The sequence below is a fragment of the Rhinopithecus roxellana genome, chromosome 15 (genome assembly GCF_007565055.1).
Source record: "Rhinopithecus roxellana isolate Shanxi Qingling chromosome 15, ASM756505v1, whole genome shotgun sequence".
NCBI lineage: Eukaryota > Metazoa > Chordata > Mammalia > Primates > Cercopithecidae > Rhinopithecus > Rhinopithecus roxellana.
The window spans coordinates 20,400,100-20,418,445 of record NC_044563.1 but is presented as its reverse complement, the minus strand read 5'-3'; the positions used below and the strand labels follow the sequence as shown (position 1 = coordinate 20,418,445).

Here is an 18,346-nt window from a genome sequence, read left to right as displayed (position 1 = left end):
CAGTAAACACATATGGCAATAGATTCTAAGGGTGTAACATAATGATGGAAGGAACATAATGTTGAATCATACCAAATTTATTGATATGGGGTCACTAATCAAAGATTCTGCATTATAGAAGGTTGCAGCTCAAAGAATTAGAAGGGCTATAACACTTCGGTTGGTTGGATAAAACATGGACCAAAGGGGGACCACAGTGAGTGAATTAGAAATGCCTGACCTGTCTTGGTTTAATGTAGAAGGCACGATTGACTCAAAGGCTTAGGGAGACTGGAGTATTAGAATAAACTTGTCATTTAAGAACTAATCCCCCACACTAGAAGGGTCTAGCACCTTTCATCAATACTGAAAGAAAATTAACTTGGGAGGGGAGCCCCAGCATCCTTGAATAGCTTCATGGTTGCTCTTCTCTGTAGGTTAGAACTGTAACTGGAAACTTCAGTCATTCAGAAACCTAAATGTAATGGGAAGGATTGCATTCTGGATGGCAGGTACCGAGTGGTGGTACTCAGTCACCAAAGCCAAAGTGAGTGAGGTTACCAGAATGGACAGCAGAGTCAAAGCAGAAGTCAGAACAGTCTTATGCATGGATCTATGGTGTTAACAAAAGTTGTTCATGATGTTTCTAGAGGTGAAATAGACAGGAATCTTGCTAAGTTTTACTTGATATTTACAAGCATAAAAGTTCTAGATCAAGTGAACAAAAGTCTAACCTCAATCATAAAAATGTAATCATGGTCCCTCAATCAATTCCCAGACTAAATTCAGCTTACTTGCCTAGAAATTTTGAAAGAAGAGGAAGATAGGTTCCCTTGCGAAAGAATCCTGATATACGACCAAAAATTTGTACTGTTAATCTGTCTTCCAGCCTTCCCCACAGGGACCTATTTCCTTTTACCAGGGTAACTGTGAAATTGTCCTAATTCTGGAAGAACAAAACATCACTGTGTCACATCAGTCAGAGTAAAGGGTTATGGAGATCAGGTGATCAATGGAGCTCAGTTTTGTCTCACAGTGGGCCCAGTGGGTCCCCAAACACATCCAGTTGTCATTTCCCCAGTTCTGGAATGCATAGTTGGGATAGACATACTCAGTAGCTAGCAGAATCTCAACATTGGTTCCCTGACCATAATTTAGAGCACATGCCCTATGATTAAGGTCAATGGAAAACTATAATGACCCAATTCAGCCAGAACTATGAATGGTCCAGACCAGTTAGGAATGAAAGTTTGGGTCACCTCATCAGGCAAAGAATCATGAATATCTGAAGTACTTGTTGGAGACACAGGGAATATAGAATAGGCTGTAAAAGAAGGTAGTTACAAATGCCAGCTATGACGTGTTATCAGTTATTTAAAAAAAGAATGTAATTGTCATGAGTATTTCTTAGTTCATTATAAATACATATTTGTGTTTGTTTTCTTTCCTCTCTTATTACTTTATCATGAGACATGAGATATATTGACTTCATCAGAATTTAACTATTGTTAATTTTGTATCATTTTTTTAAGTTATGGGATATCAAGGAAAAGAGTAAACCTCACTCAAGGACTTCACCTCATCTTCTGGGGAAAGGATTAGCTCATCTTCAGTTGTTTGTGGGATAGTTGTATAATGTTAGGTGGATTATGTCCTTGTTATTGTCTTGAATGAGATCAAGCCTGGTTTAAGGAGATGTGTATGGGTGTCAGGTTCACAAGTGGCAAACTTGTGATGGTAAAATTTATGTAACTTGGGCCACAGCATGCTCAGATCACTTGTTAAACATTATTTCTGGGTGTGTTTGCGAGGGTGTTTCCAGAAGAGATAAGCATTTGAATTGAATAGAATAAAGCAGATGGCCCTTCCTAATATGAGGGAGCATGATCCAATCTGTTAAGGACCTAAATAGGGCAAAAAGGTGGAGGAAGCTTGAATTCACACTCTGCCTGATTGCTTGAGCTGGGAAACAGATCTTCTCCTTCCCGGGGCACTCTTGGTTCTCAGGTCTTCAGACCTGTACAGGAACATATACCATTGGCTCTCTGGCTCTCAGGCCTCTGAATCACACCCCAAGCTTTTCTCTATCTTCAGCTTATGGACAGCAGGTCATTGAACTTCTCAGTCCCCATAGTCACATAAGCCAATACTTTTCACTAAGATGTAAATAAATGGATAGATAGGTAGGTAGGTAGGTAGGTAGGTAGGTAGATAGATAGATAGATAGATAGATAGATAGATAGATAGATAGATAGATAGATATAGATGCATCTTATTGGTTCTCTGGAGAACCCCAACTAATATATCCAGAATTGATTCCATCAAGATGGCAATAGTAGGGTTGAGGAAAAATTGGAGGTGAGTGTTGTTCAGAAGTCCATGCATATATGCAGGATTGTGTCCATAATCAGGATAATCTGAGAACTCCCTAATCTCTTATCTCTGGCAGACTTTGACTTACTGTACAATCAGGAAGTCCAATCAGGTTCTGTACAACTGGGAAGTAAAGGCTAAGGGCAGACATGTAAATATTCCCCCTATTGATCTACAGATTCAACACAATGTCCAGCAAAATCCTAGCTGCTTTTCTTTTTAAAGAAATTGTCAAGCTAATCCTAAAATTTATTAAGAAATGCAAGGAATCCAGAATAGCCAAAACAATTTTGAAAAAGAAAAAGTTGAAGGACTCAGACTTCCTAATTTCAAAACTTACTACCATGAGATATCATTTCAGATCTACTAGAACGGCTAAAACCAAAAAGACAGGCAAAAGCAAAGGTTGGTAAGGATTTGAAGATGTTGGAGCCCTCATTCATATCTGCTAGAATTTTTAAATAGTGCTGTAAAATATCTTCTCAAAAGGTGAGCATAAAGTTACCATAAAACCCAGTAACTCCAATCCTAAATATATACCCAAAAGAATTGAAATGTATGTTCATAACAAACTCTTGTATGTAAACGTTCATAGAAGCATAATGGCCAAAAGTAGGACAAAATGTCTATCAGCTGATGAATGTATAGCAAAATGTGGTATATACATAGAATACATGAATATTATTCAGCTATACAAAGGAATGAAGTATTGGCAAATGCTACAACATGAAGACAGAAGAAGGTAGATTTGTGCTTTCCAGGGAATTAGAAGAGGGGAGAATGGAATGGAAAGTGACTGCCAATGGATTTATTTTTAGGTGATAGAAATATTCTAAAATTAGATAGTGGTGATGGTTGCATAACTCTGTAAATATAATAATAACCACCAACTTTACATTTTGAAGCATGAATTTTATGGCATATAAGTTTTATATCAATAGCACTATCATTTTTAAACCATAAAATGTTATGCTGTAATCTGACACAATTAACTATAATTATGTATAGCACATGGATAGGTCTCTAAAGCAAACTCTTGAGTAAAAAAAACTAGGAAAAAAGAAAGAGATCTATAGCACATCATTTATGTAAATTGTAAGAATATTCAATATTTTAAAAATACTGTAAAATATTTAAGAATATTTGTAAAATATCATTTTCAAGGAAACGCATGCATCTAAATATATTAGACTTAATGCCTTTGCAACAAAGGAAATGGGGGAAGAGTTGGAGATTAATATTAAGGGAGAAAAATAGCTAAATAATAGGGTAAGAGGGGCAGAGACCAACAAACGTAGAGTGAAATAAACCATGAAGTGTAACGAACTCAACTTTATGAACCTGTGTTTTTCACCTCTGCAAAGTGGAGACCTTTGCTGAAGATTGATTCAACCTCAATCTACCAGGTTAGCTTCATCTCTGAATTATCATCACTCTGCCTAGCATACAAAATGCAAGCAATCAATCGTGATACTTACCACCAGAAATCATTGCGAGCTTACCATTTTACAACAGTGTTTGACATTCAATAAATACATGAGCACTCATGCCACATAATTATTTGAGTGAAAAGCATTTCTCTCAAAAAAATAGATAGAATACCTTATAGAGTGCAGTTCAAATTACAGATAAGAAACAACTGCTTTTCCTCCAATAAAACTGAGTCAGTCAGTCCAAGATAAATAAGACAGAAGACATGAAAGGAATGCTTCAACGTAGGTTCCACTCAGCCATGATATTCCATTGAGTAACTTTTTTTTTTTTTTTTAACATACTTTAAGTTCTAGGGTACATGCGCACAACATGCAGGTTTGTTACATAGGTATAAATGTGCCATGTTGGTTTGCTGCACCCATTAACTCCTCATTTACATTAGGCATTTCTCCTAATGCTATCCCTCCCCCTGCTCCCCACCCCACAACAGGCCCCCATGAGTGATGTTCCCCACCCTGTGTCCAAGTGTTCTCATTGTTCAGTTCCCACTTATGAGTGAGAACCTGTGGTGTTTGGTTTTCTGTCCTTGTGATAGTTTGCTCAGAATGATGGTTTCCAGCTTCATCTGTGTCCCTGCAAAGGACATGAACTCATCCTTTTTTATGGCTGCATAGTATTCCATGGTATATGTGCCACATTTTCTTTATCCAGTCTATCATTGATGGACATTTGGGTTGGTTCCAAGTTTTTGCTATTGTGAATAGTGCTGCGGTAAACATACGTGTACATGTGTCTTTATAGTAGCATGATTTATAGTCCTTTGGGTATATACCCAATAATGGGATTACTGGGTCAAATGGTATTTCTAGTTCTAGATCCTTGAGGAATTGCCACACTGTCTTCCAAAATGGTTGAACTAGTTTACACTCCCACCAACAGTATAAAAGTGTTCCTATTTCTCCACATCCTCTCCAGCATCTGTTGTTTCCTGACTTTTTAATGATCACCATTCCATTGAATAAAGTTTATCCATGCCATCCAGAAAGAGAAAAATGCAATAGCAAATTCTGTTGGGGTTTTCTTAATCTCTCAGGTATTTTTCTGAATTCAAGGTTTGCTTACACTACAGAAATACATCAACAGAAGCAGCCACAGATATGTGCCTTGGCAGACATGCGTAGATCAGGCAAAGTGAATGCTCCAAAACCTTTCAACTGAGAACTGATACTGTCCAAACTGGTATGTGACTGTATACATCCATTCCAACACTTACTCACCATCTTCTTCATCCAGCTAGATGCTAGAGATGGAGAGATGAACCAGACTGTTCCTAACCTCAAGAACTTATACTGTCAGATGGCAATGACCAAAGACATGATAAGTGCTTGAGATGATGGATACCCCAATTACACTGATTGGATCATTACACATTGTATGCCTATATTAAAATATCAAAAATACGTATTGTTATGTATCCATGATAATGGGTACATAATAATTAAAAATAAAAATTTTTTAAATAAAAAAAATAAAAAGCTCATCCCCAAAAAAGTAAAACTAGAAGGATACAGTTTTCAAAAAACAAACTTTGAAGTCAGACAGAAAGTTTGGATGTTGAATCTGCCTCTATCAGCTGTTTAGCAAGGTCTTTGGTCCCTTTAAATTTTAGCTTCCACATTTAAATAACAAGAATTACAGCAGAAACTTAACACAGATTTTATAAAAATTAAATAAAACTAAAAATACCTGACCAGAGTCAATGCTTGGCATATGTGACCTTCTCCTGCTCTTCCCTGCTGCTGAAGAAATGGTGTGTGAATCTTGAAGGATGTGACATTGCAAATATGGAAAAGTGAAATAAAGTGTGTTCTTATTGTTATGTGCTCAGAAAGCTGCAAACTTAATTGAGATTTTGCTTCCCAAGAACTTTCCTAAGGGCACTCTGACCTTCCCTATTCTTTAGGCTATAGACAGAGGGTACAGGTTAGGAATGACTATGGCAAAGTAGGAATGTAGTTTTGTCTGTGTCCTCTGTGTCCAAGGGCTCCATCTGAGCTGTAAAGACAGGAGGATGATGATCCTAACCGAAGATGGATACTACAGTGAGGTTGGAAGCACATATAGAATAGTATTTCTGCAATTATGCATGGGGCAGGGGGATGAGGAGATCGATGAATGTAAACAGATATGTCATCATGATACTTAAAATGGGGAGACATTAGATTCCAATGAAACCCATTGGAAAGAAAATGACTGACACAAATGGCAGGACTCAGCATAGTAAACATAGAATTAAAAACTTATTGTTATGTGGTAATTCTATTTTTGGTATTCTGAGGAACTCCAATACTGTTTTCACAAGGTTATACAAATTATCTTACATTCTCACCAACAGCACACCATGGTTCCCTTTTCTTTACACCCTCTCCAACACATTGCCACTCATCTTTTTGATAATTATATACACAATGGAATACTATTCAACCTTAAGAGGAGGGGAAATCCTATTATTTGTGACAACCTGGATAAACCTGAAGGGCATCATGCTAAATGAAATAAGCCAGGCACATAAAGAAAAATATCATATGATCACTTATATGTGGAATCTAAAAAAAAAGTTGAATTCATACAAGTAGAGAGTAGAATGAAGGTTATAAGAGTTTGAGGAGGGAGGAAGGTGAATGGTGAAAAGGGGAGACATTGATCAAAGGGTATAAAGTTTCAGTTAAACAACAGGAATAAGATTTAGTGAACTATTGCACAGAATGGTGACTATAATAAACAATAATGCATTTCATATTTTAAAATTGTTAAGTTCATTTTAAATATTTTTACCACAAAAATGGTATGTGAGGTGCTAGATGTGTTAATTAGCCTGATTTAATCATTCCATATTGTAAACATATATCAAAACATGACATTTTGCCTCATAAATATACGCAATTACTATTCAATTAAAAATAAGATTTTAAAACATTATTACTATTTATAGTTATATATTTGACCTTATTACTAATATTAAGTGCCTTCAACGATATCTAAAATGACTAAAATCATGAAGTAAACAAACAGTTAAAAAATAAGGAATTCACAATTAAGTTTCCATTTTAGGGTTAATATTTCTTGTAACAAAAAAGCAACAGTTAAAAAATACTTATCCTAAAATTTAAATCACATGCTGATAGAAAATCTTATTTGCAATCTGGGTAGATTTATATGTGATATAAAGAAGTTCAAATAATTATAACTATCTATATAGAAATAACATTATTTCTCATGCAGTAAAAGGTAGCCATAAGAAAGCGGCAGCCTGGCAGGGGTGTGAGTTTCAATAGATACAGCTACTACCAATCTCCAGCTCAGCAAGCAGGGAGTTGAGGGAATAAAGACCTCAGCATCTCTTTCCTCCTGCCTTTTGATCACCAACTGGCCAAATCCATGAAGCCACAAGGAACGAGAGTCCAGATGATCTAGTTTATAAAGTGAGCCTCCTGTGGCATGGAGGACCAGAGAGATGGCAGAGCAGGATGTACAGGGAAAGACAGAAATGACAAAATGACATCTGTGACTGCCTAGAGAATAAAATTCAACTTCCATATCCAACCACCAGTATGTATACTATGAGGTAGTCAATATGCTTGCTAGGGTCTAGCTTATAGCAGGTGCCTCACAAATGTACATTGAAATAATAAGCCTAATAATCAATGAACGATGGAATTCAAATGGCTGTCTGACCAAGTCAAACTAGCCCTCTCGTGGTGGAGTTACACACATTCTGCAGTGCCCTTTAAATATTCTTCTTGGATGTGGACTGAGTTAAATACTTCATGAATGAAACAAACACAAGTCGGCAGATAATCATGAACCTTCCAAGAGTTTTAGAGGTGTTTTTCTGTTTTATTTAAAAATAAATAAAAACATTCACTCCTGACTTAAAAATAATCACAGAACATTTATGTTTCTTTGGCTCCTCTCTCTTTTGCTCTCCCTCTCCCTTTCTCTCTCTTTCTCTTTCTCTTGCTCTCTCACATAGGCTGGACAGAGGAGAAATCAAAAAAAGATCAAACCTGTGTAGAATACTATCTGCCTTTAAGGAGAAGAAAACTCTGCCATATGCAACAACATGAATGAACCTGGAGGACATCACGCTCAGTGAAACAAGCCAATCACAGAAGGACAAATACTACTTGATTCCATTTTTATAAAGTATCTAAAATAGCCAAAATCATAGAAACATACAGTGAATGGTGGTTGTTAGGGGCAGGGGGAGGGGGCAATGCTGAGTTGCTCGAAGGATATAGTTTCCATTATGTGGCCAGTTGCAGTGGCTCACACTTGCAATCCTAGTTCTTTGGGAAGCTGAGGTGGAAGGATTGCTTTAGCCCAGGAGTTCCAGGTTACATTGAGCTATGATAGTACCACTGCCCTTCAGCGTGGGCGACAGAGTGAGATCCTGCCTCAAAAAAAAAAAAAAAAATTCAGTTATGCAAGATCTGCTATACAACATTACAACATTTTACCTATAGTTAACATTACTGTATTGTGCACTTACAAATTTATGAAGAGGATAAATTTCATGTTGTGTTCTTATCAAAATATTTAAAAAAGAAAAAGGAGGCCGAGTGCGGTGGCTCACGTTTGTAATTCCAGCACTTTGGTAGGCCGAGGTGGGCGGATCACAAGGTCAGGAGATCGAGACCATCCTGGCTAACACGGTGAAACCCCATCTCTACTAAAAATACAAAAAAGTTGGCCGGGCGAGGTGGCGGGCGCCTGTAGTCCCAGCTACTCGGGAGGCTGAGGCAGGAGAATGGCAGGAACCCAGGAGGTGGAGCTTGCAGTGAGCTGAGATCGAGCCACTGCACTCCAGCCTGGGCAACAAGGCAAGACTCTGTCTCAAAAAAAAAAAAAGAAAAGAAAAAGAAAAGAAAAAGGAAATAAAGACATTGCTTCTGACTTTAAAATACAGAATGTTTTTTGTTTCGGTGGCTTCTCTCTCTCTCTCCTTTTTACTTCTGCTGTGTAGGTGGGACAGAGGACAGACCAGAGGCAACTGAAACCTGTGAGGAATGACTTCTGCAGCAGGGCCTAGGGATATGAGGGTCCCTCCTAAATCAGAAGAGAGTATCTTAAGGTTATATATGTGCTGTAAAGAACATCTCCCAGTGTCCCCAAAATATAAAGACACACTAAAAGTACATATGACCCAAGGAGAGAACCCACACAAGTGTGGGTGTGATTCACAAAGATATAAATATCACTTTCCTAAAGGGTGACTCAGAAAAAAATAATTTAGAAAGAGACCAAGAACATATTTCATTAATATAATTTCTTCTGAGAAAAAAATGAGGCTGAAATATATGACACTGCTTTCCTGTTTCTCGTCAATAATGAACCCCTAAATGGGGTTGATAGGAAGAGTCTGCTATAGATCACTCCTGTTCTCAGTTACCTCTTCCATTAAATGAAAATGCTAAGAATAATACCCACCTAATAATAATAAGAAAAACATTAGGTGGGGGCAGAGCAAGATGGCCGAATAGGAACAGCTCCAGTCTCCAACTCCCAGCGCGAGCAACACAGAAGACCGGTGATTTCTGCATTTTCAACTGAGGTACTGGGTTCATCTCACTAGGGAGTGCCAGACAATCGGTGCTGGTCAGCTGCTGCAGCCCGACCAGCGAGAGCTGAAGCAGGGCGAGGCATCACCTCACCTGGGAAGTGCAAGGGGGAAGGGAATCCCTTTTCCTAGCCAGGGGAACTGAGACACACAACACCTGGAAAATCGGGTAATTCCCACCCCAATACTGCGCTTTAAGCAAACGGGCACACCAGGAGATTATACCCACACCTGGCCGGGAGGGTCCCACGGCCACGGAGTCTCCCTCATTGCTAGCACAGCAGTCTGTGATCTAACCGCAAGGCAGCAGGGAGGCTGGGGGAGGGGCGCCCGCCATTGCTGAGGCTTAAGTAGGTAAACAAAGCCGCTGGGAAGCTTGAACTGGGTGGAGTTCACAGCAGCTCAAGGAAAACTGCCTGTCTCTGTAGACTCCACCTCTGGGGACAGGGCACAGCTAAACAACAACAACAAAAAAGCAGCAGAAACCTGTGCAGACGCAAACGACTCTGTCTGACAGCTTTGAAGAGAGCAGTGGATCTCCCAACACGGAGGTTGAGATCTGAGAACGGACAGACTGCCTGCTCAAGTGGGTCCCTGACCCCTGAGTAGCCTAACTGGGAGACATCCCCCACTAGGGGCAGTCTGACACCCCACACCTCACAGGGTGGAGTACACCCCTGAGAGGAAGCTTCCAAAGTAAGAATCAGACAGGTACACTCGCTGTTCAGCAATATTCTATCTTCTGCAGCCTCTGCTGCTGATACCCAGGCAAACAGGGTCTGGAGTGGACCTCAAGCAATCTCCAGCAGACCTACAGCTGAGGGTTCAGTTAGAAGGAAAACTATCAAACAGGAAGAACACCTATACCAAAACCCCATCAGTACGTCACCATCATCAAAGACCAGAGGCAGATAAAACCACAAAGATGGGGAAAAAGCAGGGCAGAAAAGCTGGAAATTCAAAAAATAAGAGCGCATCTACCCCTGCAAAGGAGCGCAGCTCATCGCCAGGAATGGATCAAAGCTGGTCAGAGAATGACTTTGACGAGATGAGAGAAGAAGGCTTCAGTCCATCAAACTTCTCAGAGCTAAAGGAGGAATTACGTACCCAGTGCAAAGAAACTAAAAATCTTGAGAAAAGAGTGGAAGAACTGATAGCTAGAATAATTAATGCAGAGAAGGTCATAAATGAAATGACAGAGATGAAAACCATGACACGAGAAATACGTGACAAATCCACAAGCTTCAGTAACCGACTTGATCAACTGGAAGAAAGAGTATCAGCGATTGAGGATCAAATGAATGAAATGAAGCAAGAAGAGAAACCAAAAGAAAAAAGAAGAAAAAGAAATGAACAAAGCCTGCAAGAAGTATGGGATTATGTAAAAAGACCAAATCTACGTCTGATTCGGGTGCCTGAAAGTGAGGGGGAAAATGGAACCAAGTTGGAAAACACTCTTCAGGATATCATCCAGGAGAACTTCCCCAACCTAGTAGAGCAGGCCAACATTCAAATTCAGGAAATAAAGAGAACACCACAAAGATACTCTTCAAGAAGAGCAACTCCAAGACACATAATTGCCAGATTCACCAAAGTTGAAATGAAGGAAAAAATCTTAAGGGCAGCCAGAGAGAAAGGTCGGGTTACCCACAAAGGGAAGCCCATCAGACTAACAGCAGACCTCTCGGCAGAAACTCTACAAGCCAGAAGAGAGTGGGGGCCAATATTCAACGTTCTTAAAGAAAAGAATTTTCAACCCAGAATTTCATATCCAGCCAAACTAAGTTTCATAAGTGAAGGAGAAATAAAATCCTTTACAGATAAGCAAATGCTTAGAGATTTTGTCACCACCAGGCCTGCCTTACAAGAGACCCTGAAGGAAGCACTAAACATGGAAAGGAACAACTGGTACCAGCCATTGCAAAAACATGCCAAAATGTAAAGACCATCGAGGCTAGGAAGCAACTGCATCAACTAATGAGCAAAATAACCAGTTAATATCATAATGGCAGGATCAAGTTCACACATAACAATATTAACCTTAAATGTTAATGGACTAAATGCTCCAATTAAAAGACACAGACTGGCAAACTGGATAAAGAGTCAAGACCCATCAGTCTGCTGTATTCAGGAGACCCATCTCACATGCAGAGACATACATAGGCTCAAAATAAAGGGATGGAGGAAGATCTACCAAGCAAATGGAGAACAAAAAAAAGCAGGGGTTGCAATCCTAGTCTCTGATAAAATAGACTTTAAACCATCAAAGATCAAAAGAGACAAAGAAGGCCATTACATAATGGTAAAGGGATCAATTCAACAGGAAGAGCTAACTATCCTAAATATATATGCACCCAATACAGGAGCACCCAGATTCATAAAGCAAGTCCTTAGAGACTTACAAAGAGACTTAGACTCCCATACAATAATAATGGGAGACTTCAACACTCCACTGTCAACATTAGACAGATCAACGAGACAGAAAGTTAACAAGGATATCCAGGAATTGAAAAACATTAGGTGATATTTACTGAGCTTTACTACGAGTTAGAAATCAGACTGCAACAATTATGTCGTGTAACCTCTACAAGCCTGATGAAAAAGATACTACTGTCTTATGATTGCTACTTTATAGATGGAATTATAAGACTTAGAGGTATTTTGGTAATTTCTTCCAGGTTGCATCACAAGTAAATGGCAAAACCAATATTCAAAACCAAGAAGTCTGATTTCAGAAGCCACAGCCTAAATACTAGGATAAATATCTCTTGATTAAATAAGATAAAGCATGTAATAGTAAGTACTCCGTATATGAAAGTGACTACTATATTTCATCTAAGTCCTGCTTCTATGCATTCTACACTATTATCCCATGCTAGTCCATGCTTGGAATTTATTTCTTGTGTTAGTATTGATTTCAGTCTGCAGTTTTTTTCCATCTTTGCTGATAGGAAGGATCAAAATTCACTTAGAGAAGATTTTTCAATTCCTAAGAAGACTTAGCATCTCTTCAGGATGCTCTGCAAAGTTCAAGGCTCTTGATTGAAGCTTCTTATCCTCTATGCATCCATGTGCTTATTAAATTCTGAAACGAGGTTCATGAACCAAAAGAAAAACAGTGACGAACCACAGTTCTGGCTCGGATGACTGAAGCAGGACTACTGTCTCTATTTATGAGGAGTTGGGGTTTGGCACTTTTCTTCCTACTTTGAGCTTTCTGTGTTCAATGCCAAATACCATTTAGACTTTCCTTCTGTCAAAGCCCTATGGAATACTGGTACCATCACATGAGTTTAAAAAAAATTCTATGTTGTTGAAAAGTCTAAAAGTTCAGAAACAATACTTAAAACATTCCCATCTGAGATTTAAGTGTTCATTAGGCTATTAAAGATGCTGAGAAGTACCGCAGTAATGTAACAGCAAACTGTTTAACTTACCTGTTTAAAGAAAATTTTTTCTTATGTAACCCGCTTAACTCCCCATAGCATTTATGCTTGGGGGCGGGGGGGAAGCAGCAGTATTAGACAGAAGTGTGTAATCCATGAAATTCCTGGATTGTGTCCCTCTGAATACAATGCATCTCAGAGTTATACTCTTTGTCCATTTCGTGCCAGTTTTCAGGAGAGCACATATACAATTTGCCCATTTTCATAATTCTCTCTCCTTAGCTTGAGTGTCCCATGAGGCTACAGTTTTGACATGTTTACCTTTAAAACACCATCACACTATCTAGAACTTATTAGTTATAAATGAACATTTCTTGAATAAATGAATTACTCAGACCTTCTGTTTGTTTCGTTGATGGTGAGTAGAGTAAACAACTGTTCCACTTTGCCCAGAATTAAGAAATTTCCTGAGATTTGGGGCTTTCAAATCTCAGATTTGAAAACAAATTGTCCCAGGCAAACTAGGACAAATTGGTCATGCTATGTAGTGGTGATTTTTTATTTTGTTGATTTTTGTTTATAATTATCCTATTTGTCCACTCTGTGTGTGTGTCCAGATTTTAGCTAAACACTGGCCATGAATTAGTTTGTTTACTTCTCAAAACAACCTCAGGAAATATGTATGATTTCATCTCCGTTTCACAGATGAGGAAATTAAGACAAAGTTTTCATGCCTTGGCCACAGATACCCAAGCTTACCCTGCTGTCTGGTTCTAGAGTCTGTGCCCTCCAAAATGAATTATGCAGGTACAGAAAAGAGTATAAGGTCATGAAATTCATCTTTGAAAATAACAGCTCAGTAATTCACATAGAAAATAATGTGGACAAGCACAATCCATTCCCTGCTGGGTGAGATAGAATGTGAGAGAAAGAAGTCTGGAAAGCCATAATCTTAACATTAATCCAAGAAGCGAGTGAATTTGAATTTGAGCTTTTAATATGTTATATACAGGCCAAGCAAGCTGAGAGCTATTTTTAGCTCTAAGTTATGAAATACAATCACATGGACAGGTGGCCTACATTTTCAGTTTTATATTTGGTGAAGAGTTTTGCAGTCAAAGTGAGAATGCCATTGCACCGACCATGTTTGGAAAAGGCAGCCGTAGTCCTACAGATTCTGAGCATGCTGAGCAGGAGAGCTAGCTGGTGGTGTGGAGTGGGAGATAGAAAATCTGGAGCCTAGATTCAACACCACCAGTCTAGCTATATGACATGGGAAAAACCATTTGAGGTTTTTTTTTGTTTGTTTGTTTGTTTTTTTTTGCCTTCGTTTTCTCATGTGAAAATAAGTGGAGCATGATGGAGAGGTAAGAATAGAGTAAAAGACTTGGAGAGCCAGCAAAAGAGTGAATCGGTATCCTGATTCTTTTACTTAGTATCTGTGTATCTGAGCCTCAGTTTTACCATCTGTAAAATGGGACACCTGATTCATAAATCACAGGTTATCATTTAGTAGAAAATGATGACACTTCTTCATCTGTTTCATCCTCGATAAGTCGCTTCACATTTTGGGGCCTTGGATTTATCAACTATAAAACTAGGATAATAACCTAAATGTCAACAGGGTAATTATGAGAAACAACAAAGGTGACAATGCCCACCAGAGCTCACAGCACACACAAAACCATCAGGAAGTATTTGAGGAGGGGATAGCTTCTAAGGCTCTTTACACCTCTAGGAGATGTGAATTTTGTGCACACTAGCCACTGTTTTCTGCTTACTTCCAGAAACAAGTCTAAGGATTTAGGACTTTAGCTCTGATGTTCTTAGCAACACAAATCACAATCTTAAAGAAGGTAAAAAAATTATTTGGCCATCAGAAATGATCATATAATTAGGAGTGGGTGAGGACAGCAAAAGAAACGAATAGAGTAAAAAAGGCAACTTACAGAATGGGAGAAAATATTTGTAAACTCTGCATCCAACAAAGGTCTAATATCCAGAATCTATAAGAGACTTAAATTAACAAGCAAAAAGCAAACAACCCCCATTAAAAAGTGGACAAAAGACATGAACAGTTTTCGAAAGAAGACATACAGTGAACAAGTATATGAAAGATGCTCAAAATCACTGATCATTAGAGAAATGAAAATCAAAAATGCAATGAGATATCATCTCACACCAGTCAGAATGGCTATTACTAAAAAGTCAAAAAATAACAGATGCTTGTGAGGTTGCAAAGAAAAGAGAATGCTTATACACTGTTGGGGGGAATGTAAATTAGTTCAGCCATTGTGGAAAATAGTGTGGCAATTTCTCAAATAACTTAAAACAGAATTCTCATTTGACCCAGCAATCCTAATCCTGGGGGTATACCAGGAGGAATATAAACAGTTCTGTCATAAAGACACATATACATATATGTTCATTGCAGCACTATTCACAAGAGCAAAGAAATGGAATCAACCTAAATGCCTATCAACAGTAGAAAGGATAAAGAAAATGTGATATATATACACTATGGGATACTATGCAATCATAAAAAGAAACAAGATCATGTTCTTTGCAGCAACATGGATGGAGCTGGAGGTCATTATCCTGAGTGAACTAACACAGGAACAGAAAATTAAATATCACATGTTCTCACTTGTGAGAGCTAAACATTTGAACACAAATAATGGAACAAAAGATACCAAGGCCGACTTGAGGGTGGAGGATGAGAAGGAGAAAGAAGGCTGAAAAACTACTTATCAGATACTATGCTTATTACCCGGGTGACAAAATAATTTGTACACCAAACCCCCATGACACACTATTTACCTGTATAACACACCTGCACATGTACTGCTGAACTTAATAAAATAAAGTAAAATGAAATACCTATTTCATGTGGGAAAAAAACAGCAAGTGAGGAGATCTCTCAGATTAGATTCATTGGGAAATAGACTCTGACACTGAGATCTGTGTGCAGATGGCTCTCCAGGAAGGACTCTCAGGAACAGCATCTATAAGGGAAGATGGCAGCAGAATCAGAGAGAGGGAGAAACAAAGGCCTTAGCCAATCCTTCAGGGTGCTTGGGAGCTAAGATGGCCCTTGGGAGCTGTGTCAAGGAAACAGGATAAGCGGGGGCTGGCCTTCATACTACTCACTGGCCAATGTTGGATGACACTTCTACAGCTGTTTAATCTTCACCTGGAGCCATAACAGCAGGGGAGGTGGCTTGCATTGACTGAAGGAAATTCTTGGAAGGATTTCAGCTAGGAGATCCAGGTAGCGCACAATGGCATCCACTATCAGAGACACTATTATTTACATAAGACGTGCTTGGAATTGAAGAAAGAAATCTGAAGAGCAGCCAATGAGTGACCTAAAAAGAAGTGGTTGTTGGAATTAACTTGAAAGTCAGCATACTAGCTCCTGAACAAAACATTGTCCAGCTTTAGCCAGGCTCATATATTACTCAGAGAAAAAGTGACCGTTATCTGAACAGAAAATCAGTAATGCGTTTATAAGGACAAACATGTTTGTAAGAAAAATGTGTCTGACTCTATCAAAAACGTTAAGCAAACTAAATGGCTGCTCATACGCACAAAAGGGGTTGTGGCCACCAGCCAAGCAGCTGTGGTGTGTGAGGTGGTATGCAGAGTTAGAACACTGCAGAAAGTCTCGCTCTGTCACTTCCTGGATGTGAGAATTCAGAGACCACTTCTCCTCCCCAGGCCTCAACTTCTTAGTCAGTAACACGCAACAGGGGAACAAAAACAGCCCTAAGATCTCTTTCATCCTATGTGCCAATAATTCCAGATCTTTATTACCATTGTTAGCAAGAACAAAAATAATTACAAAATGGATGCCTTGGTAATTCCTTCATTTTCTGCTAAGTTAAATTTTGGGGCAGTGTCCTTTGCATTATTCACTTTCCTGATAATTTTTTATAAAACTTTTTGCTTTTTATTGAAATGTTGTAGACCTCTCTTTTATTATTGAGGGTGCTTTATTCCTCATACTCTTTAACATTTATAATTTTGTGAGGTCAGTGGCTTCACTCTTGCTCACTGTACCGTCCATGGAAGAGTATCTCTCACAAGCTAGAGGTATCAGTTATGTTTCATTATAGACACCAGTTCAGGCTAACTTAAAGGGAAAAAAGGAGGTAATTGAAAGGATATCAAGAGGTTTGCAGAATCAAAAGGAAACTGGGCAAAATGCAGGAGCATTTCAGAGGGCTGAGGAACGGAAGTCAGAAGCAAAGAACCATGTCATGTCTGGAATGGTCCCACCAGCATTTCCCTGCTATAGCAAATGAGCTCCAAGCCTTGATGCTATCTTTCCATCCCTTGCAGATTCAAATTTAGGGGAGTGAGAACTTTTTGTTGGCTGAGCTTCGGACTCATGCCTGCCTCTCTGTGCACCTTCATGAATCTCTCTGTACAGATTTCTCTTCCTTTGGGGGCAGGGAAGGAAATGTTATCCTTGCCTCAGCTTTCATAAACTTGTGGGTGGCGAGGGTACAGGAACTAGACACTCTTCTCCCACCAATCTATTCTCCAAGAAAGAGGTCATTCTCCAAGAAAGTCACGATATTTTAAGTAGGAGAATGGATTCTGGATACACAGAATACCAATATTTGCTAGAGCAGGTGCTCAAATAATGTTTTAGATGGATATGTGCTCATATATAAAATGCTGAAAATTTTCTCTGGGGCAAACAAGTGCTTTACTTTAACATAGGTGCATAAGGAAAGCTGTTTTAAATATTCTTCTACAGTAGTTGAGATTCTGCCTTATCTCTGACATCTATCTGCATGATATCCAGAATTTCTTTAGTGAAGTTTGAATCTATAGCTTAAATTTGAAAACCTCAATTTGAAAGATAATATCCCTACTGTTGGATACCAACATATCATTCCAAACTTATTTTTCATTACTTCTCTCCACAGATATTACACTCCAGCCAAACAGACATTGTTTGCGAAATATATCTGCATGATTTCTCTTCTATTTTACTGTATCTCTCTTGTCCAGAGCAAAGTTATCTTCCTCAATTCCCCACCCTAGAATCTATTCTTCATCCGTTACTATAGCATTTTATATGTATCTCTTGTTGGTTTTTATTATTTGCTACATAGAATTAAAGTTACTTATGTATAGGTCTTATCTCCCCTTTAGTTTTTTTAAATAAACTTTTGGATATAGGAGCTCTGTTGGGTCTATCTGTTTCTAAACATTTGAAGTGTGAAATAGAACATATACAGAAAAGTTTATAACAGAAATTTAGTTATATCACTTTCTAAACTATAAAAGCTTTGTTTGATTTACTTTTTTTAACATTTTTACCATGATATATATTTTGGTGTGTGTGTATATATATAAATATATTTTATTTTTTATTTATACATACATGTATATATAATATGTGTATCTGCATATATAAAATACAAATTTTATATATACATATATATGTATGTGTGTGTATATATATAAAATTTGATATTCAAAAAAAGGTACATTAAATATGTAGGTTCATTTGGCTTTCCTTATCTACCTAGTCTCA

The 18,346-nt window shown here is 38.3% G+C and overlaps 1 pseudogene; it reads right to left on the bottom strand.

Annotated features, from left to right (window-relative positions):
- Nucleotides 1–18,346, bottom strand: part of LOC115893653 — a 69,038-nt pseudogene that overhangs the window by 25,364 nt on the left and 25,328 nt on the right.